The sequence below is a fragment of the Arvicola amphibius genome, chromosome 6, assembly GCF_903992535.2.
Source record: "Arvicola amphibius chromosome 6, mArvAmp1.2, whole genome shotgun sequence".
Taxonomy (NCBI): Eukaryota; Metazoa; Chordata; class Mammalia; order Rodentia; family Cricetidae; genus Arvicola; species Arvicola amphibius.
The window spans coordinates 111,797,217-111,821,585 of NC_052052.2; the positions used below are offsets into that span (position 1 = coordinate 111,797,217).

Consider the following 24,369-nt stretch of genomic DNA (forward strand, 5'->3'; position numbering starts at 1 on the left):
ATTTATATGCCTTTATTAATGGTGGGATTAGAAACTCCTTGATTTCCTTAAAACATGTTCATCTAGCCAGGAGATGGTGGTGCATCCTTTTAATTCCAACAATCAGAGGAAGAGGCAGGTGAATCTTTGTGAGTTCAAGGCCAGTCTGGTCTACAAAAGCTAGCTCCAGTTCCAGGACAGACATCCTTTCCTAGTTACAGAATTACTTAATTCAAGAAGAAATCCAGGCAGCGCAATGAGTCCGCTGATGGTAGAAAGCTGGTGACAATGGAATGCTGAATTCATCAAGCAGATACGATAGCCTGGACATTAAAGTAAAATAGATGTGTGGACTAGAGAGTTGACATAGAGGGTAAAGAACTAGCTACAAATGCTGAGACCTGAATTTTGTATGCCCAGCCCTAGCATATAGTGCAGAAGTACATAGAAGTCCATCTGTAAAATACTAAGCAGAAGATATAGAGGGACTCTAAACAATGCTGGCTTTGATGTCCTAAAGCAACACAGTATAAACCATATGAATTTATCCACTACATGCTGCCTTTTTAGACTAACAAAACTGGCCAGCTCTGCAGTCAAAAGAAAATCTCCTGCTTCGTTATATAACATGGAGATCACTGGAAGATGCCTCATGCCAACTATGTACATAAATGCACCCCCACACACACACACTCACAACAACATGTACACATGTTAGAAGAATCTTTTAGATGATACACTTGTTATCAAATGCACTTTGGAAAGAATGTAAATTATAAATAAATTCAGTGGTATTCATCAACAGTACCAATATCAGCATATTGAAGAACGTCCTTCCTAAGTATGGAGAATTTGGTGAACTTTGGGTTCAAAGAAATACACAAGAGAAAAAAAATGTAACTCACCCCTGAGGCATTTGCCTGGACTTAAAGAAGACTTAAAGACTTCTTCAAGTGAAGACTTAAAGCAAGTAGGCTTTGTCAGACCTTACATATGTAGCTACTGGTAGAGTGAAATATGGGCTTTATCAATAAGAGCATAAGACTAGAGAATTTGGACATGAATTTAGAATTGATTCACATAATTTAAGTAAGACAATTTAGAAGACCTTTCAAAGGGCTTTAAGTAAAAGACATACTTTACTTTCTCAAAAGAAATAAAAAATATACTGTCTAATTATAGTACCCAAAAGCTCAGGATATTTTATTTTTCTTAGTTTGCTTGTTTTGTGTTCCAACTCAGTATATTCCTTTTACTTTTCTGGTAGTATGGAAGATTGAAACGAGGACATCATACATACAAGGACAGCACTCTACGCTGAGCTAAAGTCCCAGCAACTCTTTTTAAAAAATGCTAAGTAGAAGATATAGAGGGACTCTAAACAATGCTGGCTTTGATGTCCTAAAGCAACACAGTATAAACCATATGAATTTGTTCACTTAAAACAATAAAGATGAACATGCTATTGTTTTTATCCATTATTCTCTTTATAATTTTTAAATTTCCCTCCATTCTTATGCCATTCAACTGTTTAAAAATTGGCTCAGACCCAAAACAAAATTATTCTCATTATTCTGGGGGCAAGATCAACATAAATACAGAGATCGTATATGAAAAATGTCAACTGTTTCTTCAAAATATTCTATTTTCGTTTTCAAGAAACTAAATCTTATAATTTCCTTTCTGCATGCATTTATTTAGTTTGTGTGCATGCATTCATGAGTGGTATAGGGTCATGTTCAGAGGAAACCCTGCAAGAGTTGATTCTCTCCTTCTATTTTGTAGTTCATGGGCAATGAACTCAAGTTATCAGGCCTGGTGGGAAGAGGTTTTTTTTTTTTTTTTTTTCCCATGAGCCGTCTTGCTGGCCCTATTTCTTTGGTAACAATCAAAATCATTCCTCAAATGATAAATGAAAAACTTTACAAAAGCGTTAGGAATACCTCATTAGACATGTAGAGTCTAATAAAAGTATCACAATTATATACTCTTGCACAAGAATTTTTAAATTATCCTTTGGATTTGGATACATATACCTGGGAGGTGTAGGAAGTATCATGATGAAATATAAATCTGCATCATACCACAATCTCATCTCCATATTTTCAAACCTCTCTCCCAAAAAACATTTTAGGTACTTTCATTTCATGAAATTTTTCAATAGATTGGTTTCGAGACTCCTGACAGTTTAAAGCATGCCATCCATAATTACAATTGCTACTGTGACATATATTTTCTAGGTGGCATTGTTGGTTCTGTTAGATTCATTTATTTACCATCTATCGTAGCACAACTTTCTGATTCCTTGATTAAAAATAAAGTTCGTCCAGTGCTCCAATGTGGGGCTCAGTCACCTTCCCCATCTGTCGCCAGCTGGAGGTTCCCTCACGGTCCTGACTTTCTTTCTCATGTTCTCCCTCCTTCTGCTCCTCATCAGGACCTTGGGAGCTCAGACCGGTGCTCCAAGGTGGGGCTCTGTCATTTTCTTCATCTATCGTCAGGTGGAGGTTCTATGGTGATATGCAAGAAATTCATCAGTATGGCTATAGGAACTGGCCTTTTCAGGCTCCCTCTCCTCAGCTGCCCAAGGAACTAACTGGGGGCGTCTCCCTGGAAACCTGGGAACCCCGATGAGGAGCAGAAGGAGCGAGAACATGAGGGAGAAAGTCAGGAACGAGAGGGGTGCGTTCACTCATGGAAACGGTGGGACAGAACTAATGGGAGATCACCAACTCCAGTTGGAATGGGACTGATGGATCATGCGACCAAACCCGTCTCTCTGAGTGTGGCCAACAGCGGGGGCTGACTGAGAAGCAAAGGACAATGGCTCTGGGCTCTGATTGTTCTTCATGGACGGGCTCTGTGGGAGCCTTCTCAGCTTGGTCGATCACCTTCCTGGACCTGGGGGGAGTTGGGAGGACCTTGGTCTTAGCATAGAGTGGGGAACCCTGATGGCTCCTTGGCCTTGAGAGGGAGGGAGGGGAGGTATGGGTGGAGGGGAGGGGAGGGAAGGGGGAGAAGGAGGGGAGGGAAGGGAGAGAAGGAGGGGAGGGAGGGGGGAGGAGGAGGGAAGGAGATGGAAATTTCTAAATATAAAAAAAATAAACCATGAGAAAAAAAATAAATAAAGTTCGTGCACATTTCAGTGAACACTTTGTTTCATTGTGGAGCGATTGCACAAGCTCTTAGTGCTTTTAGTTAATTGGTATTAATATCGACATGTATCACCAGCTGTACTAAGAGAGCAGTTTTGTTTTTATTGGTAGTGTTGTGATAGTAACTTCTGTAGGTTCTATATATCCAAGAATGATTCTGTATTTGTTCCCATCTGCTGCAGGAGGAAGTTTCTATAATGAAGGCTGATCAAGGAAATGATGTATTAACACAACAGGATGTCATTAGGAGTCATTATTTTGCTACCTGTTTTTCATAACTTTATTTCTATTTATTCTTTGTATCTTTCACACCACACATCCCAATCCTTCCCATCTCACACCCCTTCATATCCACCCTCTGCCCGTGCAACCTCCCTCCCACCCAAAACAAAACAAAATAAAATTTAAGATAAAAAAGGGAAAAAAGAAAGAAATTTAAAAAGGAAGAATGGGAAATCGCATCATGGAAGCTGTAGTGTGAAACAGTGAGTTACTCACTAAACCCCTTTATCCATGCATTTTTACATGCAGGCATGTATTGCAAAGACTCATTGGTTTGGTTTGAGGGCCCTGATCTCTGCTACACTATCAACGTTGGACCCTCACAGGGACTTTTCTCTCACGGCCCTGTGTCATGAAGATCCCATTGCTCTGTGTCCGCAACACCTCACCCCCAACCTTTGCTCCAGCAGATCACAGATGAGGTGGATATTGGGGTGAGCCAATACTTAACCCTGGTCCTGTGCCTGGGGAGTTGCAGGACTGGTTCGCTGCTCATCTATTCTCTCTCCCTTGTCTTCATCACCAGGTTGAGTTCTCCAGCATTGCCCTGGCTAGTTCACCCCTTGCAGCTAAAAAAGCAAGGGGCGGGACCAGTTCTCTTGCTTTCACATCCTCAGGGTAGGTTCTCCCACACTTACACCTTCAAAGTCAGCTTTATCATGTTGCCCAGTCAATGAGTAGGGGTCACTCTTCCCGGAGATGCAGCAGATACAGAGCAGGGACAGTTCTCCCTTTCTTATGACCTCAGGGCCAGCTCTCCCACCTGAGTCTGGAGCGGGTATTTCTCCCCGACCTGTGCCTACACATGACAGAAATGGGGACAGTTCTTCTGCCTGCCCCAGGTATTGATAGAGGGAAGATCTCTCTCCTGCCATGTCACCCCCTGACAAATAATGGGTACAGCATTTCCATGCTCACAACTTCAAGGCTGGTTCACTCACACCTCTGCCAACAGGGTCAGCTCTACTGTGCTGCCCAGGTGAGGTGCAGGGCCCAATTTCCCTACTGCTACAGCTGGTATCAGCAGGTAGTAATGGGAAAGGGAGGAGTGTCTCTCTCCTGCCCACAACACCAGCTGACAGTGGAGCAGTAGTGACAACTTTTTCACACTCACACCTTTGCTCTCCCACACCTCCGCCAACAGGGTTGACTCTGTTGTGCTGCCCAAGAGAGAGGCAGGGCCTGTTCTCCAAAGTGTTGGGGCAGCTTTCCTGTTCTTCTGACCTCAAGTCATATTTCCCACCCATACTGCCATGTGGCAGATGAGGAATGGGGCCAGGTCTCCCATGGATCACATGTGCCCTTGTCAACAGGATCAATTTTTTTAAACAACAGTAGTACTTTGTATTACCCTCTGTTTCTGGCTTATCTAGTCTCAGGTTCTCAATCATTCAGGCATGAATTCATGATGAGTATGGGTTTCATCTCATGGTTGACGGAGCCAAATCAGATATCGGTTGGTTACTCTTGCTTGTATCCCACAAGCATTGTACCAACATTGCCTAACAGGACACCATTATAGATCATAGGGTTTCTGACTGGTTTGGTACTTACATTTCTTTTTTTGGTAGTAGGTAGAGTACCTTCCTTTATCAACAATGCTAAAGAGTGGGGGTGAAGGCTCTATGTAGGCATCAGCTCAACTTCTCCATGTTTAATGAGTTATCTGGATGCTGTCTTCAGCAATGGGCCATGCTGTCAGTTGGTGGAGAGCATCCTAGAGTCTTGATAGCAGTTTTGAGAGTTTGGGGATTCCATGGACTCTTTTGGCCAACAACTCAATTAGATGTAACCTAATTCCAGTACTAGAAGCTTCCTTTGGTGATAAGAGATGGCCAAATGGGACTCTACTTCCCCCTTTATTTGGTGATTTCATTTGGATTGCTTTCATTTATGTATACATTTTAAGAAGTTTCAACTGTATTCGATTTCCATACTTTCCCTTAAATGGCCATTTATTTTAGCTGTTTCTCTCTGTATTCCTTCCCTTGCCCCCTTCTTCCCTCCTCTTCCCTAGTTGATGTTCCCATTCCAGTTTCCACCCTTCTCCCATCCATTCATAACTATCTATTTTATATCTCTTTCCTAGGGAAATCTTTATGTCTCTTCCTCTATATCTAACCTCTGTAGTTCTAGCTTGGCTGGCATTGGCTTAACTGCTAATATCCATATATATCCTTCTTAAAGTTAGATAAATCTCATTTGCTGGAGATAGTTCAGGTCAGTCCTCCTCTGCATCCTTGTAAGAGAGTGAAAACACCAAGATAGAGGATATTAAGGAAACTTTGGTGTATCTTACTTTGAATGTTCCTTCCCTGTGGCTCAAACCACTACATTAATATATACACATAAGGCCCCAGAACGTGATCTTGAGGGAACTAAGATACAACCAATGAATGCAGATATTTGTTCTGACAGTTCTATCTGTAATATATATACCCTATCCCTGATACAAGAGGCTTGTTTCTTCCTTCAGTATAAACATAGGATATTGTGGCAAGCCAATTTTATACTTTTAAACTATGGTAAATATCAGACCTTTTAAAGGTTTATATTTAGCAAATTGTGCACTTATCAGACAGAAAGATACCTGTAGCAAAATGCATGAAAGTTTAACTAACTAGGTCTAATGTAGTAAAAAAGGGACTTAAATATTCACTTTCATTTATATAACCACAAGTTTCATATGTGTTTTGAATACGATCCGTGCAATTTGATCATTATTCATAGTCTCTACAATTTCTATGCTAATTATGCATATGTCATAACCTGCCAAGCAATTTATCAAGCAGTAGAAGAAATTACAAAACACAAGTAGGGAATTGGAGAAGGTCAGGCTGCTTGCAATTGGAAATTTTGAGGTCAGGATTTCAAAGCAGCAAATACATTAAAATCAGGTAAATCAGGAACCCATAATTTCTAATTGGGATGTCAAGACAAGTTTAGGATCAGAGGTCAGAATCCTGAAAATCTGATCTGAGCATTAAAGCTTCTGCATTTCAAAATGGCAGAGCAAAGCAGTTATGGACCAAGGCTCTGGTTGAAGCAGGTAGAGACCTGACTTTGACATCTCCAAAATCTTTGCTTGAATTCAGGTTACTGCTTCCTGCAAGTCTGTTAACCAATAAGATTACCTCTGCATCCTATCTTTAGTATTTTGAGAAAGCATTATTAAATAACAGATATTAAATATAAAAGTCGGAATTTTTAAATCAATGAAAGTATAGTCTTGCAAGTGGTCTTATTTTAAGTCAGGTTACAATATTAAAATAGAAAATCAATAAAAATTTTAAGAGACCTGTTAAATTCCTTACAATGCCCTCACCAGGTCCCTTTAACTATGTCCATCTTCCAAGCACAACTGAGCTTTCCTTCTTTAGAGAATGTGCTCTCATATAGAAACGACTTTATACAATTTACTTAGGAGATTAACTGAAACATGAATCAATTATTTTTCTCAATTGCTGGTGTTCCATAAAAATGTATTGTGTAAGGAAATTAGTTTATTTTTAATCATGAAAACAGACGTTCCAACTCACTGAATGTAATGGGAAAAACTAACAATTTATTTTTGGAGCGTTTTCTCCAGATTTTAATATCAATATATTTATCCTCAATTTACCTCTAAATCTGAAAACTTCTTAACATTTGACTTGTTCTTCATGAGCTGCTTTTTTTGGAAAAATCAAGTTTTTGACATTTTTCATAACCTCGCTCTGGCTATGGACTTCTATATGGCCTATTATTTTATAAGTTTACATTGATTACAAATAGGTATTTTAGGAGATGATAATAACTGCTGTCTATTTCTGTTCTCCTTGATGCACACGTTAGTCAGGGTCATAGTTACTATCACAGTCATTCTTCTCTATCCTCCCATTTAGCAGCTGTGGAATTTGAAGCACAGGATGTGAACATTGTTAACAAAAATGGTTTTGCAACAGTTGATATCTTCACAAAGTCCAGAACCAGATTGCTGGCTTTTCATCACCATGCTATGTGACCTTATCTACAGCAGAGTGAACAAGTATTCTGGATGGCACACTAAGTACCCCTTGAGAAGGCTAAATACAAAGCATAATTTCACCCTAACTTTCAGATAATTAACATAATTGTTGAGTGCTTTAAAGACAAATTTTTGATTCATTTGTATGTATGCATTTGTGTGTGTGTGTGTGTGTGTGTGCTTGTGTTTAAACATTTTAGGAGAAAACCCACTAAAATTATTTTGCCAGACAGACATGAGAGTAAACCAACTCCAAATGACTGATCATTATTCTAATATGATAAGGATTTTTTCAACCCTCAACACAGCAGCTTCAGTTTGCAGTAGATATTGATCCACACAGGGACCCACAACTGGCCAAGGCATAGACAATAAGAGACCACAAACCATCTTCCTTCCCCCACATGCTTAGAGATAATAGAATAAGAAGGGGGAAGAAATAGTGTAAGAGCCAGTGCCTCAAAATAGCTATGAAGAAACAGTGACTTCTGAACATAGCAAGGAATTGTCTCATATGAACTTACAGTAGTTGTAATATCAATATACAAGACTCAACCAGACTAAATCCAAGCAGGGAGAATAGAGTTTGGCATAAGGCTCTACCCCTAGTGCAGGAGCATTGGAAATCCTTGGCTGTAAAGGGAAGGTTCAGGTTTTTCAAAATGTATAGGTCAACCACACATCCAAACTATTTGGATAACACAAATAACACAAATTAGCCTTAGTGAAGAGAAAAGAACATAATGTTGGATGAGAAGGCTCTTGGATGAGTTGAATTGGAAGACTGAGGGGAATAAGGTCAAAACACATGTGCAATTCACAGAGAAGTGTGTGTGTGTGTGTGTGTGTGTGTGTGTGTGTGTGCGCGCGCGCGCGCGCACGCGCAAAATTGAATTCACCTCATTTAAAAATAGAACTCAGATTTCTGAGCATAGTCTGTATGTCACATGTCACTTCTCTCCAACTTCCTAGGCCATGTGAAAAAGATGTGCTCCACTTAGAAGGTATTTGCATCCCTCTATTTATATGACCTGCCTGTGTGAGCATTGCCACATATAGTTTTGTTGTGGTTGAATAAGATTTTTCTTCTTTGATTATTTTATTATGTATGAAAACTTAATTACTGTCAATGAAATAGCCCAAAATTCTGATCAGAAAAAAATATTCAATAAAGCGAGGAAGTAGAAATTCAAATATTATCAAAGACATAACCATTTACTTTCTCAGGTTCTAGTTATTTAAATGTTAAAATGTTAAAGACCCAAGACAAGTTTATTAAAATTTCCAAGATCAAAAAAAAGCATAAGATGAAATTATTTTATTAAACAAATACAGTCTTAACTTAATAACTTGGTAAAGGAAAATTTACTATAAATAATATACCACTTAACATAAGAAAATGTCACAAATATTATGAGATTAACCAACTGAAAATGTTGCGTATTCCATAAAGTAAAATCTGTTTCTTAGGAAACTCATAATATAAGAAATATTATCAATAACCAATAGTAGAAAACCTTATAATAATTTCTAAAGATTGATGAAAGTGAATATTAAAATTTATTTTTATAGAGATTTAATTAAAGTAATGATGGGAAGAACTTAATGTGGGTGAGAAAGAGTGAAGGGTTTAAAAAGGTATCATTATGGCTATGATACTCAAAAAGTGGGGAGGGGGCTTCCTGCATCTTAAAAGAAGATAATCTTGCTTCAGGGCATTTCATGAACAAAACGTGTCGTGTAAGAAGAAAGAACAAATGTGTACAGTGTCCCCAAAAATTATAATTTGAAGTAATTCTTTTGTACTTCTTTGAGGCCTTTGTTTTAATACCTTCAATTTGGATTGTGTCTTGGTTAGTGTTTCTATTGCTGTGATGAAACACCATGACAAAATGTTAGGGAGGAAAGGATTTATTTGCCTTACATTTCTGTATCACTGTTTTTCATTGTATGAAGTTAGGACTGAAATTCAAACAGGACAGGAAATTGGAGGCAGGAGCTGATGCAGAGACCGTGAAGGTCTGCTGCTCACTGACTTGCTCCTCATAGCTTGTTCAGTCTGCTTTCTTATAGAACCCAGGATTATCAGTGCAGGAACAGCACTACCAATAATTGGCCTCCCATATCAATAATCAATTAAGAAAATGCCCTATAGGATTGCCTACAACCCCATTTTATGAAAACATTTTCTTAATTGAGATTCCCTCCTCTCAGATGACTTTAGCTGGTGTCCAATTAACATAATAAACAATTGAACACAGTTTGTTTCTCTCCTATTGAGCTGTTAAAAGCATTCAAATGCTGTGGAAAATCCTTTTATGTATTTATATACTATGAAGATTTGTCACTTGAACTGGTTTAATAAAATGCTGATTGGCCAGTAGCCAGGCAGAAAATATAGGTGGAAGTACAGTCAGAACAAAAAAATAAATAAATAAAAATTAAAGATGATGGGAGGGAGAAGGGCAGAGTCAGAAGTCACCAGCAGACTCAGAGGGAGCAAGATGAGAATGCCATACTGAGTAAATGTACCAAACCACATGCCTAAGGATAGATAAGAATTATGTTGATGTGGGATGTCCTTCTGTATATGTATTACTTTTATTGGTTGATGAATAAAGCTGTTTTGGCCAATGACTTAGCAGAATAAAGCCTGGCAAAGAATCCAAAGAGAGATATATAGAGAGTAGGTGAAATAAAGCAGATGACAGCCAGATGCCAAGGAAACAAGACATGTAGAAAATGAGGTAGTACCTTGGCCATGTGGCAATGCATAGACTAATAGATATGAGTTAATTTGAAATGTAAGAGCTATCTAGAAATATGTGTGTGTCATTGGCCAAACAATGTTGTAATTATTATAGTTTCTGTGTGATTATTCTGGTCTGGACAGACAGGAAGTGAAAGTGCAGTCTCTGTTTGCATTATTTAAGTATAATTATTTAAGAATTAACTTAAGTGTAATAGTTGGCTAGTAAAAAGCCTGAGCTATCAGCCAATCATTTACAATTAATATTAAATTTTTGAGTTAATTTTTTTGTGAAGCAGCTGCCACAGAAACAGGTAGATGGGACAAAATGTAACATTTGCATTCAAATATGGTGGATACTATAATTTCATCAGATTTGTTGTAGCTAAATATTTTCTCACAGCTTATGAGATGTTTTTTCACTATTTATTTGTTTTTTTATTGTTATACTTCCAGCATTTTATTTGAAGGATTTATGGCCTGTTCATTTTTGGCAAAGGTATCAAAAGTCTATAGTGGGGAAAAGAATGTTTCATCAACAAACAGTAGGAATCAATATTAATCTGAACACACTGAACCTGTTAGAGGAGAAAGTGGGAAGTACTCTACAACATTTGGGCACAGGAAACCGTTTCCTACATATAACCCCAGCTGCACAGACATTAAGGGCAACATTGAATAAATGGGACCTCCTGAAGCTGAGCAGCTTCTGTAAAGCAAAGGACATTGTCACTAAGACACAAAGGCAGCCTACTGACTGGGAAAAGATCTTCACCAACCCTGCAACTGACAAAGGTCTGATCTCTAAAATATATAAGGAACTCAAGAGACTAGACTTTAAAATGCTAATTAACCCAATTAAAAAATGGGGCGCTGAACTGAACAGAGAATTCTCAACAGAGAAGAAGTTCAAATGGCCAAAAGACACTTAAGGTCATGCTCAAACTCCTTAGCTATCAGGGAAATGCAAATCAAAACAACGCTGAGATATCATCTTACACCTGTCAGATTGGCTAAAATCCAAAACACCAATGATAACCTTTGCTGGAGAGGTTGTGGGGTAAGGGGTACACTCATCCATTGCTGGTGGGAATGCACACTTGTGCAACTACTTTGGAAACCAGTGTGGCGGTTTCTCAGGAAATTCCGGATCAACCTACCCCAGGACCCAGCAATTGCACTCTTGGGAATCTACCCAAGAGATGCCCAATCATACTACAAAAGCATTTGCTCAACTATGTTCATAGCAGCATTATTTGTAATAGCCAGATCCTGGAAACAACCTAGATGCCCTTCAATGGAAGAATGGATGAAGAAACTGTGGAATATATACATATTAGAGTACTACTCAGTGGTAAAAAACAATGACATCTTGAATATTGCATGCAAATGGATGGAAATAGAAAACACTATTCTGAGTGAGGTAACCCAGACCCAAAAAGATGAACATGGGATGTACTCACTCATATACGGTTTCTAGCCATAATTAAAGGACATCGAGCCTATAGTTTGGGATCCTTGAGAAGATAATAATAAGGTGAACCCCCCAAAAAAGATATAGTAATCCTCCTGGATATTGGAAGTAGACACGATCGCCAGGCAAAAATTGGGAACTTGAGGGTGGGGCGAGACGGGGCCAAGGGTAGATGGGGAGAGAAAAGCGTGAAGGGGAGAATGGGGGGAGCTCAGAGGAATGGGATGCTTGGGATACAGGAAGGGTGGATATGGGAGCAGGGAAGCATATATTTTAATTTAGGAAGCCATCTGAGGGTTGTCAAGAGACTTGACCCTAGAGGGGTTCCCATGTTTCCAGGGAGACGCCCCTAGCTAGTTCCTTGGGCAGCTGAGGAGAGGGAGCCTGAAAAGGCCAGTTCCTATAGCCATACTGATGAATTTCTTGCATATCACCATAGAACCTCCACCTGGCGATAGATGAAGAAAATGACTGAGCCCCACATTGGAGCACCGGACTGAGCTCCCAAGGTCCTGATGAGGAGCAGAAGGAGAGAGAACATGAGAAAGAAAGTCAGGACCGTGAGGGGTGTGTTCACCCATGGAAATGGTGGGACAGAACTAACGGGAGATCACCAACTCCAGTTGGATTGGGACTGAAGGAACATGAGACCAAACCAGACTCTCTGAAAGTGGCCGACGGTGGAGGCTGACTGAGAAGCCAAGGACAAAGACACTGAGGTTTGACTCTTCTGCATGGACAGGCTCTGTGGGAGCCTTCTCAGCTTGATTGATCACCTTCCTGGACCTGGGGGATTTGGGAGGACCTTGGACTCCACATAGTGTAGGGAACCCCGATGGCTCCTTGGCCTGAAGAGGGAGGGAGGGTGGGTATGGGTGGAGGGGAGGTGAGGGAAAGGGGAGGAAGAGGGGAGGAGATGGAAATTTTTAAATATAAAAAAAAAAAACAAAAAAAAACCAGTAGGAGAAACACTAGTTTGGTATCTGTACACAGAAAAATGAAATTGGATCTTCACTATCACCACACACAAAACAACAACAACAAAAACCATAAAAAATGTATAAGAAAGGTATAAGCCTTGAGTAGCTGAAGAAAAACTAAAGGAGAATTAGAGTGATGTTTATCTGTTTATTGATTTTATGGTTACAACAATGTTGGGATGGTTGAACTATAGCTAATTTATCTGATAAAAATCACAAAGTGTGGGTTATACAAAATTACAGTATGCTAAAGTATAAATACTATATATATATATATTATAAAATACTATAAAGGTATAGTATTTTTCTGGAGAAATTGAAAAACCATATTCAGAGAAGAAAATTTCTGGTTTGTGTAAGGAGTAGAAGACAATTAAAATAAAAAAGGGGCATGTGGAATATTAGTGAAAAAACAAAATTAATGGACAGAGTTTTTATTATCATAGTATTATTATTGTTTTGCTTATAATGCCTGGGTTAATGTTTTCTGAATTAGTGTTTTTTTCCTTGTTAAAATGGTGATTAAACTCATATGGCAAGTCTATCAATATTTTAAGCTGTTATGTGAATGCTGATAATAATTATACCTTTACTCTTATACATGCATAAAATGAATGAATTACATTCTAAAGGCCAATTAATCAATATTATTATCCCTTCATCTTTATCTGTAAGGAATCTGAAATAGCAGAGAAGACATCCCAATTTATCTAGTAAGCTAGAGGAACATCAATGCAAGTAAGACTTAAGAAACACCGAGGGAATGAAGTTTGAAGATTATGGCTGTAATCAAGAGACTCTCAGGGCCAGTATATAAAAGAAACAAGTCAAACACAGAGGAGTAAACCATTCTTCATCTTTACCAGTACTAAACTTTTGATATATTTTTTAAAATAATTTTTTTATTTAAAAATCATTTTAATTTTACATCTTAGCCCCAGTTTTCCCTCCTTCCCCTTCTCTCACCCTTCTACCTCTACCCATCTATTTCTCAGAGCTGGTAAGACCTCTCTTGGGGAGTCAAAAGAGTCTGGCATGCCAAGTATCAAGGCTGAGCAAGGTATCCCACCATAGGGAATAGGCTACAAAACGACAGTTCCTGCACCCAGGATAAGTCCTTGGTCCCACTGCCAGATCTTCCTCAACAGATCAAGTCTCACAATTGTCACACACATTCAGAGGGCTTAGGTCAGTCCCATTCAGGGTCCCCGCTGTCAGGGCAGAGTCCATGAACTCCTACTAGCTTAGTTCAGCTGTCTCTGTAGTTTCCCCAATCATGATCTTGACTGACCCCATGCTTGTTTTATCACTCCTCCCTCTCCAACTCAGCTTCAGGAGCTCAGCCCAGTGCTTGGCTGGGGATCACTGCATCTGTTTCCATCAATTACTAGATAGAGGTTCTTTGATGACAATTGGAATAGCCACTTTTGGGGACTGTGGACCACCCCCAGACCATGAATTTCCTGTGACCCTCTGCTTGACAGAGTAGTAAACAACTTGTTTTCCTATGCTTGCAGCTGCTCTGAGAAAACAACTTGTTCTGCAGCTCCTCTGAGCATGAGACCCTGAGGAGTTCCTGATGGCAGGGGAGTGGTTTCTGGTGGGCTTGCAGCTGAGAGTTAGGGTGTGGCCATTAGTCAAGGTGACCCTATATAAGCTGCCCCTATATAAGCTACCCTGGAACACAATAAAGGGGGCATTCTTAGCATTATCCGTGTTTGTGTGTGTGTGTGTGTGTGTGTGTGTGTGTGTGTGTGTTTCAATGTCTAGGCCCTTGCCCGACTCGTGAACTGTACGCGTGTAGCGCGTAGAGCAGGCATTGTGCCACAGTCACTAATCTGATTATAGGGGAAGGCCAATTCAGGCACCCTCGCCATTATTGCTAGTAGTCTTAGCAGGGGTCATCCTTGTGAATTCCTGAGAATTTCCCTAGCACCTGGTTTCTCTCTAATCTCTTAATGACTCTCCCTCTATCAAGATATCACTTTAATTGTTCCCTGTCTCCATCTCTCTCCCAACTTGGCCATCTCTTGTGCACACTCATGTTCCCATCCCCCATCCTCTCCCTTCTACTCCCCTTCCTAGTTTACCCAGGAGATCTTAACAATTTCCCTTTCCTTGGGCCCTCCATGTGTGTCTCTCTTAGGATTTTCCTTTTTACCTAGCTTCTCTAGGGTTGTGTATTGTAGACTGATAATCCTTTGCTTTACATTTAATGCCCACTTAGGAGTTAACACATACCATGTTTGTCTCTTTGGATCTGGGTTTCCTCACTCAGGATGGTTTTTCACAGATTCATCCATTTGCCTGAATATTTCAACAGCCAGAACCTGCAAACAATTTAGATAAACTTTTGACTTCTTATCTGCAGCTGACTTGACATCTTCCCCAAAACTCTTGTAATTGCCTAGGTTTACACAATGCATTGCCCAGAAGATAATCCCACCCCCCCAAACCATGTTGCTTTAAAGCTTTTTGCTAGAAGATTGTACCACAAACTATAAGAACGTTAGGTTTATATGTTTACACTAAAAAAGAAAACAGTTGTGAAATTGGTGAATGGATATTTGGAAACAAAATCAACAAATACCCACTAAAATGACCTACCAATTTTGGGTTTTGTTACATATTTTTTCTGGAATTCCTAGGGTAACATTCCATGAAACACATCATTATTCTTGGTTCAGAAAAGAATTAAGATTCAAGGACCTGAGTAAATTTGCTCAAAGGGATACACACAGTCTACAGCAGAATTAAGATTCAAACCAAGAACAGCCCAAACTGCAGTGTTTTGAGATCCACCCAGTTCAATACAATGATTGGTTTGTCATTTCTCCTTATTAATTTAAAGTCAAACTGCTCTTTTCCAGAAGTAGAAAATGAATGTGTGGAATTGTCCCACACTTAGCATTCACAGACAGGTTTGTGTCTTCTAATATAATGTACTGAAGGCTTGTAGCTATTTGCAGACAAAAGACCAAGAATTAATTTATTCTTCAAGGATTGATATTTTTCTTTTGTTCATGTGCCCTATTGTTCTCTCTGCACCTGTAGGCACTTTCTTTGAATTCTCAGGAGCATTGCTTTTTAAGTTACTTGAGCTGACATCCTTCATGACCTGCCAAAGGCAAGGAAAGTAAACACAATTTTATGATAGAAGAGTTCCCACAATATGCTCTTTGAGGAAAAGCAAAGCTTTTCATTGTATTAAAGTACAAGTAAATCACATTTTGTATAAAGAAATTTCCTTGGGATAAAAGAGGAAAAATGCGATGCTAACAGCTCCATTTTACAAGTTTCAAACTTGACCCTCTTAACCATTATTTAGAAAAGGGACATGATAAAGAGGCACATTTGAAGGTTGTGCCTACCATTCAGTGTATTTCCTTATGCAGATACCTTAAAGCAACATGTCTATAGGGCCAAAAGACATACATTAAGGTTTATGGCAGCCATAATAATATTAACTGGTTATTAGAAACAATAATGATTTCACCTGAAAAACAATATGCTTTAAAGTATTCATACAATGAAACATGATATAACAATGGGAAATGAGTTAAAAGAATAAAACATCAAACAGATGAAACATGTAAAGATGAGTGGTAGATTTTAAAAACAAAAAGTGTAAAAATGACATCATCCCATGTAATATGAATCCAAGTAGAATAATTAATGAAATTAGATGAGAGTACAGTATTCAGGATGGTGTTTAATGGAATATGCTATTGCCAAGCTCTCAGAGCCCCAGATATGATTTTATGATTTGTATACATGTGGTGATTCTCATTCTCTCTCTCTCTCTCTCTCTCTCTCTCTCTCTCTCTCTCTCTCTCTCTCTCTCTCTCCCCTGTTTCTCTCTGTGTGTATGCATAGAAATATTTACACATTTACCAGTTTATAATCCAATTTAGCTGAGTTTGTAAGATTTGTGTTTCTTATTATAAACCATTTTAAGAATAAAATTATGAAAAATAAATAAAATATACTAACAATGTAAAAATAAATGTGACTCATTTTTAAATTACATGTTCTTAGAGTTAGTAACCAATTTCATTTATTAGAAACAATTTTTTGGATTAGTAAGTATATAAAATAGGAGAGTACAAGAAAGACACATTTTTAGGTTTTGAAATTCACATTTCAAACTTTAAATACAATTATATATTATTTCCTATAAATGGTTATAAAAAAATTGAGAATGCAGTTTTACCTGCTCTGATAAAAAATATGATAGCTTATTTGCACACCAGTTAATATTATTTTTGTGGAAGTGTATGTATGCAAACAAGATGATATAATAGAAGTGCGTATTCAGTAATATTAAAAGACAGAAAATCCACAAATGTGCAGCACTAAATGTATCTTATAACTAATGTAATATGTGCAGGGAATCATGCTTGGGAAGAAACTGAAAACCTGTGTAGGACTATAGTGGAATCTTTTTTTTTTTTTTTAATTAAAGATTTCCATCTCCTCCCCTCCTCCTCCCCCTTCCCTCCCCTCCCTTCCACCCATACCCCCACTCCACCCCTCTCCAAGACAAAGAGCCATCAGGGTTCCCTTCACTATGTTAAGTCCAAGGTCCTCCCAGCTCCCCCTAAGTCCAGGAAGGTGAGCAACCAAACTGACAAGGCTCACAGTGAGCCCGTCCAGGCTGTAGAGTTCATGTTCATTGCTGTTGTCCTTGGTTTCTCAGTCCTCCTCCACCGTCAGCCACATTCAGAGAGTCCGGTTTGGTCCCCTGTTCCATCAGTCCCATTCCAACTGGACTTGGTGGTCTTCCATTAGCTCTGTCCCACCGTCATAATGGGTAAACGCACTCCTCATGGTCCTGACTTCCTTGCTCATGATCTCCCTCCTTTTGCTCCTCATCAGGACCTTGGGAGCTCAGTCCGGTGCTCCTATGTCTGTCATTTTCTCCATCCAATGCCAGGTGAAGGTTCTATGGTGATATGCAAGATATTCATGAGTATAGTGGAATCTTATAAAGCATGAAATTATTTTCCCCCAAATGAGTTGTATGACAGGTTTAAAAGGAAAAAGGAGAACATTTCCAAGAAAAAAAGTGGAAATAAAGAGAATAATATTTCAAATACATCACCTACTCATGAGGGTGTCATCAAAAGACTCACAAGGAGAACCCCTTAGTTGGAGTTACACACCCATGAATCAGATGTTCTTTGTCAAAGCAAACACTCAGAGGAGTCCAGTTACAGACCTCTGCCATACTTTCAAAATACAGATATCTGAAGCCTGTGCTTGAGACCATTGGAAATTTATTGTGCTATCCCTCTTATATGAATATTTATCAGAGTTAATCTAGGATAATAACCACAATTTATATGTCAGTATCACAGCAAAAATAAATAAATATAACTTCTATTAAAATGCCGCTGGACAATGCCCAGTAAAATACTGGTTCCTAATACATTAAGAAAATATAAAAGCAATTCCACAGAGTATATGAAAATCTTAATCCAACCCTCACAGATCATGAAAGACATAATTTTATACCAATAAAATCTAACAAAAACCATAACATAGTGTTAAAATACAAGATTTTAGAAAACAAACAGTTCAACAATAGACAACAAGGGTGTAGTGGTTTGACTGAAAATGGCCCATGGGAGTGACACTATTAGGAAGTGATGTTTTATTAGAAGAAGAATGTCATTGGGGTTAGGATTTAAAGTTTCAGATGCTCAAGCCAGGCCTAGCGTCACTCCCTCTCTTGCTCCCTGCCAGTACAGATACAGAACTCTTGGCTAACTCTCCGGCTCCATGCATGCCTCTGTGTTACCATGCTTCCTGGACTGACAACAATGGAATAAACCTGAACTGTAAACCAACCTCAGTTAAATGTTTTCCAGTATAAGAGTTGCTGTGATCAGGTGTTAACAGCAATAGGAACCCTTAGTCAAAGGACTTATAAAATGTGGGCTGGGAACCTCAGCTTGGTGGTAAATGCTGTTGGTCCCAGCATTCAGAAAGCTGAGAGAAGTGGATATCTGTGGGTTTGAGACCAGTCCAATATACATAATGAATTTCGGGCCATACAGAGCTACATGGTGAATCCTTGTTTTAAAAACAAAGAAAACTAAGAATATAGACTGGAAGACAGTAAGGTGATGTGGGAGTCGCTCTGTGTGCTGTGATTACCATTAGCGAATAAAGAGACTGCCTTGGCCTGTTGATAGAGCAGAACTTAGGTAGGCAGGGAGGACTGGACTGAATGCTGGGAGAAAGAGGGTGGAGTCAGGAGTCAGGAGTCGCCATGGATCCACTGCCGGAGATAGATGTGCTGAAACTTGACTGGTAGGCCATGACCTCCTGGTGATATACAGATTAATAAAAATGGGTTAAATTAAGATGTAATAGTTAGCCAATAAGAAGCTAGAGCTAATGGGCCTACCAGTGATTTAATTAATAGTTTCTGTGTGATTACTTTGGCTCTGGGCAGCGGGAGGAGCAAGTAGCTCCAGGCAATAGTACAGTGTAGAAATGAAAAAGTAAATAAAGCTAACCTCATTTGAACTTCAAGTACAGGATGTGAAATACTCATCAACAACACCTTTACATGGGCTGGACATGAAGAAAACTAACAATGCCCCCAAAGCAGTTATAGGCTGTAGTTGATGCAGAAAATTTACATGAAGATACAGTTGGCAATGGCTGTAATGGCTGTTTAATTCCCCAAAGAAGGAAGTAGAATCACTTCTATGTGAGATATCCTCAGTACTTGTGTATATCACGAATTCTGATTATTCTTAATAATAAAACCTTGGAGTCGGCTATCAGGGGGTGAAAGCTTCAACCTGCTGCCTTAGACTCCTTCTCAGACTGCTTCGGACTGCTGCCTCAGACTGCTCCTCAAACAGACGTTTCCTCATACTAACTGCTTCAGACGGCTGCCTCAATCAGTACTGAGCTCCTGTCTCCTCCCACCTTACATTCCTCTCTCTTCTGAGCCCTAACACTCATGTCTCCATCTCCCCAGTGCTGGGATTAAAGGCCTATGATCCCAAGTGCTGGAATAACCTTTGTGTAAGCTCTGTTTCTCTTTTAGATTGGATCAATTTTGTGTAGCCCAGGGTGGCCTTGATCTAACAGAGATCCGTCTGCCTCTGTCTCCCAAGTCCTGGGATTAAAGGTATGTGCCACCACTGTCTGACCTCCAGTGGCTTAGCTTTGCACTTTGATCAAATATCACTGTACTTGTGTGTTGAGCAGTTGAGAACAGTCATTAGAATTAGAAGACCTTTTAGCTGGGTATTAGATACTTAACTCAAACATTCTTTCTTTAACATTGTGCGTGTTTTTTGCTATAATGGATCAGTAGAAAAACATTCAAGTTAACATTCAAGAAAATCTTCCTTTTTTGGTGCCAATTTAAATATTTTTATTAGACATTGCATTTTCCATCTGTTTTATTAGACATTGCATTTTCCACTTAGGATACTGTGCTTATAAAGTGCAATGCTTATTTCACTCCCTGTGCACACGTTCCACATTCAAGTATTGAGAATGCCCAGTAAATTTATTGTAGCAGTTTGAATTTGAAACTGCCATGAAACTTGCTAAATTTGGGTCCTTCAAATGTTTCCCTGTGGAACAAATGCTACATGTCTACTTGGACTGACTTAATCCACCTCTTCATTGGTGGGCCCTGAAGAAGCACCACCAGATGGAGGAGCTCCTCCACCAGGGAAGTCGCCAGGCATTCCTCCAGGCATCCCACCAGCAGTCTGGTATAGCTTGGTAATGATGGGGTTGCAGACTTTCTCCAGTTCTTTCTGCTGTTGTTCAAATTCTTCCTCCTCTGCAGTCTGATTCTTATCCAGCCAACTGATGATCTCGTTGCACTTGTCTAGAATCTTCTGTTTGTCTTCATCATTGATCTTTCCTTGAAGTTTCTCATCTTCAACTGTTGCCTTCATGTTGAAAGCATAAGACTCCAGGGAATTCTTGGAGGAAACCTAATCTCTCTGCTTTTCATCTTCAGCTTTGTATTTCTCAGCTTCCTGGACCATGCGCTCAATATCCTCCTTGCTCAAACGGCCCTTGTCATTGGTGATGGTGATCTTGTTCTCCTTGCCTGTGCTCTTATCTACAGCAGAAACATTGAGGATGCCATTGGCATCAATGTCAAAAGTGACTTCAATCCGGGGAACACCATGGGGTGCTGGAGGGATGCCTGTAAGTTCAACCTTTAAAGCAGGTTGTTATCCTTGGTCATGGCTCGTTCACCTTCATACTCCTGAATGAGCACACCCGGCTGGTTATCAGAGTAGGTGGTGAAAGTCTGGGTCTGCTTGGTAGGGATGGTGGTATTGCACTTGATGAGGACAGTCATGACTCCACCAGTAGTTTCAATACCAAGGAAAATAGGAGTGACATCCAAGAGCAGCAAATCCTGAACATTCTCAGACTTGTCTCCAGATAGAATGGCTGCCTGGACAGCTGCACCATAAGCAACAGCTTCATCAGGGTTGATGCTCTTGTTCAGCTCTTTTCCACTGAAGAAGTCCTGCAGAAGCTTCTGAATCTTGGGGATTCTGGTAGAACCACCCACCAGGACAGTATCATGGATCTGAGACTTGTCTAGTTTGGCATCTCGAAGGGCCTTTTCTACAGGGTCCAGAGTGCCCCGGAACAGGTCAGCATTTAATTCTTCAAATCGAGCACGGGTAGTGGAAGTATAGAAGTCGATTCCCTCATAGAGAGAATCAGTCTCAATACTGGCTGGGTGCTGGTGGAGAGGGTGCGCTTTGCCCGTTCACAGGCAGTACGCAGGCGCTTGACAGCTCTCTTGTTCTCACTGATGTCCTTCTTGTGCTTTCGTTTAAACTCAGCAATGAAATGGTTGACCATCCTGTTGTCAAAGTCTTCTCCACCCAAGTAGGTGTCTCCAGCTGTTGATTTGACTTCAAAAATTCCATCCTCAATTGTGAGGATGGACACATCAAAAGTGCCACCCCCCAAGTCAAAGATCAGCACATTTCTTTCAGCTCCAACCTTCTTATCTAGCCCATAGGCAATAGCAGCAGCAGTCAGCTCGTTGATAATTCGAAGCACATTGAGGCCAGCAATAGTTCCAGCATCTTTTGTTGCCTGGCACTGAGAGTCATTGAAGTAGGCTGGCACTGTGACCACAGCATTGGTAACCGTCTTCCCCAGATAAGCTTCTGCAATCTCCTTCATCTTAGAACCATAGAGGACACCTCCTCTGGGTAGAAGCTATTTGTCTCTCCTTTGTACTCTACTTGGACCTTGGGCCTGCCTGCACCGTTCACCACAATGAAGGGCCAGTGCTTCATGTCAGACTGTACAACAGCATCATCAAACCTACGTCCGATCAGACGTTTGGCATCAAAAACTGTGTTGGTGGGGTTCATCGCAACCTGATTCTTCGCAGCATCCCCAATCAACCTTTCTGTGTCATGTATGGTTCGGTTACCCTGGCCATTGGCAATTATCTCCACCTTCCCGTGCTGGAAGACGCCCACACAGGAGTAGGTGGTGCCAAGATCAATACCGACTGCAGGTCCCTTAGACATGGTTGCTCGCGTGTAGGCCCGGCCGTGCTGGCGAGGACACCCCACCAATCCCCCAAGCTGGCACCGCGTTCAATGAGACCAAGAAAATCTTCTTAATTGAAAGATATAGACTTACCCACAGAAAGAGCATACTGTGTTATTTCAGATTTAGCTAAAATGAACATTACATTGTATTTCAATGGACGAGGTAGCTTTTGGCCAATATAATAAGTACCCAAGAGAATTAACTTATAAAATAAAATAATCAATAAGGTTTACTTTGCACAATGGTTTGTGAGGTTCTAAACCTTGACTGGTTAGTGCTGTTGTTTTTACATGTAAGGTAACACTGCATACAGGCAGACACAGTCAAATAGCAAGCCTGTTTTACCATATGCAAAATTAAGATCAAAAGTAAGGGGTTGGGGACAATATATAAATTAAGAGTATGCTTGAAATAACTTGAGGACATGTTACTGGGTCTTGCCTTTTAAAGATTTCAACTTTTTTGAGTAGCAACAAAGGATATTATTCAAGCCTTTAGGGATATTCCAGGTACAGAATGCAACAATCATTAATGTATAGAAAACAATCATCCGATATTTCTGAGAAAAACCTCAGGTAAGAGGAGAGTAGAAAGGTCAAATCAATTTTAAGGGAAAGAAAGGTAAGTCTTATACTGACGCTTGACAACAGCATCCAGTCAGAGAAACAACGAAAAAGTTAGCACTGTAGAAAGACCATTTGAGTCAAGGATCTTATACACAACTGAAGTGTCTTCTGGTTCTGAAAGCTGAGTGCCTAGAGGGCTCAACAAATCAGAGTGCTGAGAAGGGTTCTCATAGAAGCCCTTCTGAGAATCAGCTCACAACTACTTCACGTCCTACTTCTACCCCCCACCTCTAGACAAGAATACCACGGCCAAGAGAGGTCACAGAGAATGCCAGCAGCAAACTTTGAACAAAGCTAATATTTTTCAGCACAAAGCCTGTGAATTTGCAGTTCTTGTGATGAAGTAGTGATAATATTATTTAGAATGGACGACAAATCCCATGCAAGAAAATAAAATTAGGATTTTCATAATAAATACGAGCACTAAAATATAAGCAGATAGAGTCTTGTATTAAATTAAAGGTATAATACATCATAAGCAAGTGAGATTTCTTCTAATGAAAGATAATTTCATATTAATAAATCTTCTCAGATTAATAGAACTAAGGAGAGAAATGTGTGATACTAAAAATATATTTAAAATCTAGTGACTATATTTTAAGCACTCAAAATTCTGTTGAGAGTCTGGCATGATGACTCAATGGTTAAGAGCGCATTTTGCTATTGAAGCAGAACTAGCACCCATGTTGGGTGGTTCACAAATACTGTACCCCCAGCTTCAAAGGATCCAAGGTCTCTAGCCTCTGTAGGCACTGCCCTTATGTGTATGGACTCACATAATTAAAAATAAAATAAGCTTTAAAAATGAGTCTGTTGGTTGATTTGGAAACTCATGTATCTAGCCCTATGCAATCACTTGATTCTGTTCATCAGTAGAATGCACACAAAGATGTAAACCACTCGAATGATGTGAAAGGTTATTTATTACTGTGTCATATTAATTAACAAGATTAGAAACAGCTAAATGTTAGACAATATTATTCTGCATAATGAACATGTTGCACACTGTACAATGGCAAAGCATGTGCAGGATATGCCCCTCAGCCACCCAGCAGTTGATATTGGCCTTAGGAAGAGCAAAACTCAGCCCGTGGCTTCAGCTGACTATGCTGTAGCTCTGGAAATCTACAAGGTTGGAGAGTTTTAGCAACAGCATCTGTCTGGATTTCTCTAGTACTGCTGAAGACAACTTCTGGATCCATAAGGACACAGTGTCCCCTGTGTTCAGGAGTAGGCCTCCATCATTGGAAGGAAGTCCTAAAAGACTGGTGATCCGCTCATGGTGATTTGAGGTCATTGAACAACATGCTACAAAGGTTTGTACACGAAGCTCTTAGGATTGATTTCTTCTGTCCACTAATATCAATGAGTTCAATAATTGTTCTTACTGTCATCATCCTTTGCTCTCTTCTCTAGCATTCTCTCACTATCTCCCTAGTACACCCCTGGAGCCCTGTATTAGCTAGTACTTCACTTTCAGTAAAAACCAAAGAAGACCTTGTACAATTAGTAAAGAAAGCAAAGATTTTATTT

The 24,369-nt window shown here is 39.7% G+C and overlaps 1 pseudogene; it reads right to left on the minus strand.

The window, feature by feature from the left end:
• Positions 1 to 20,162: 20,162 nt before the first annotated feature.
• On the minus strand, positions 20,163 to 22,185 carry LOC119816962 (annotated as a pseudogene).
• Between the last annotated feature and the right edge of the window lie 2,184 nt (positions 22,186 to 24,369).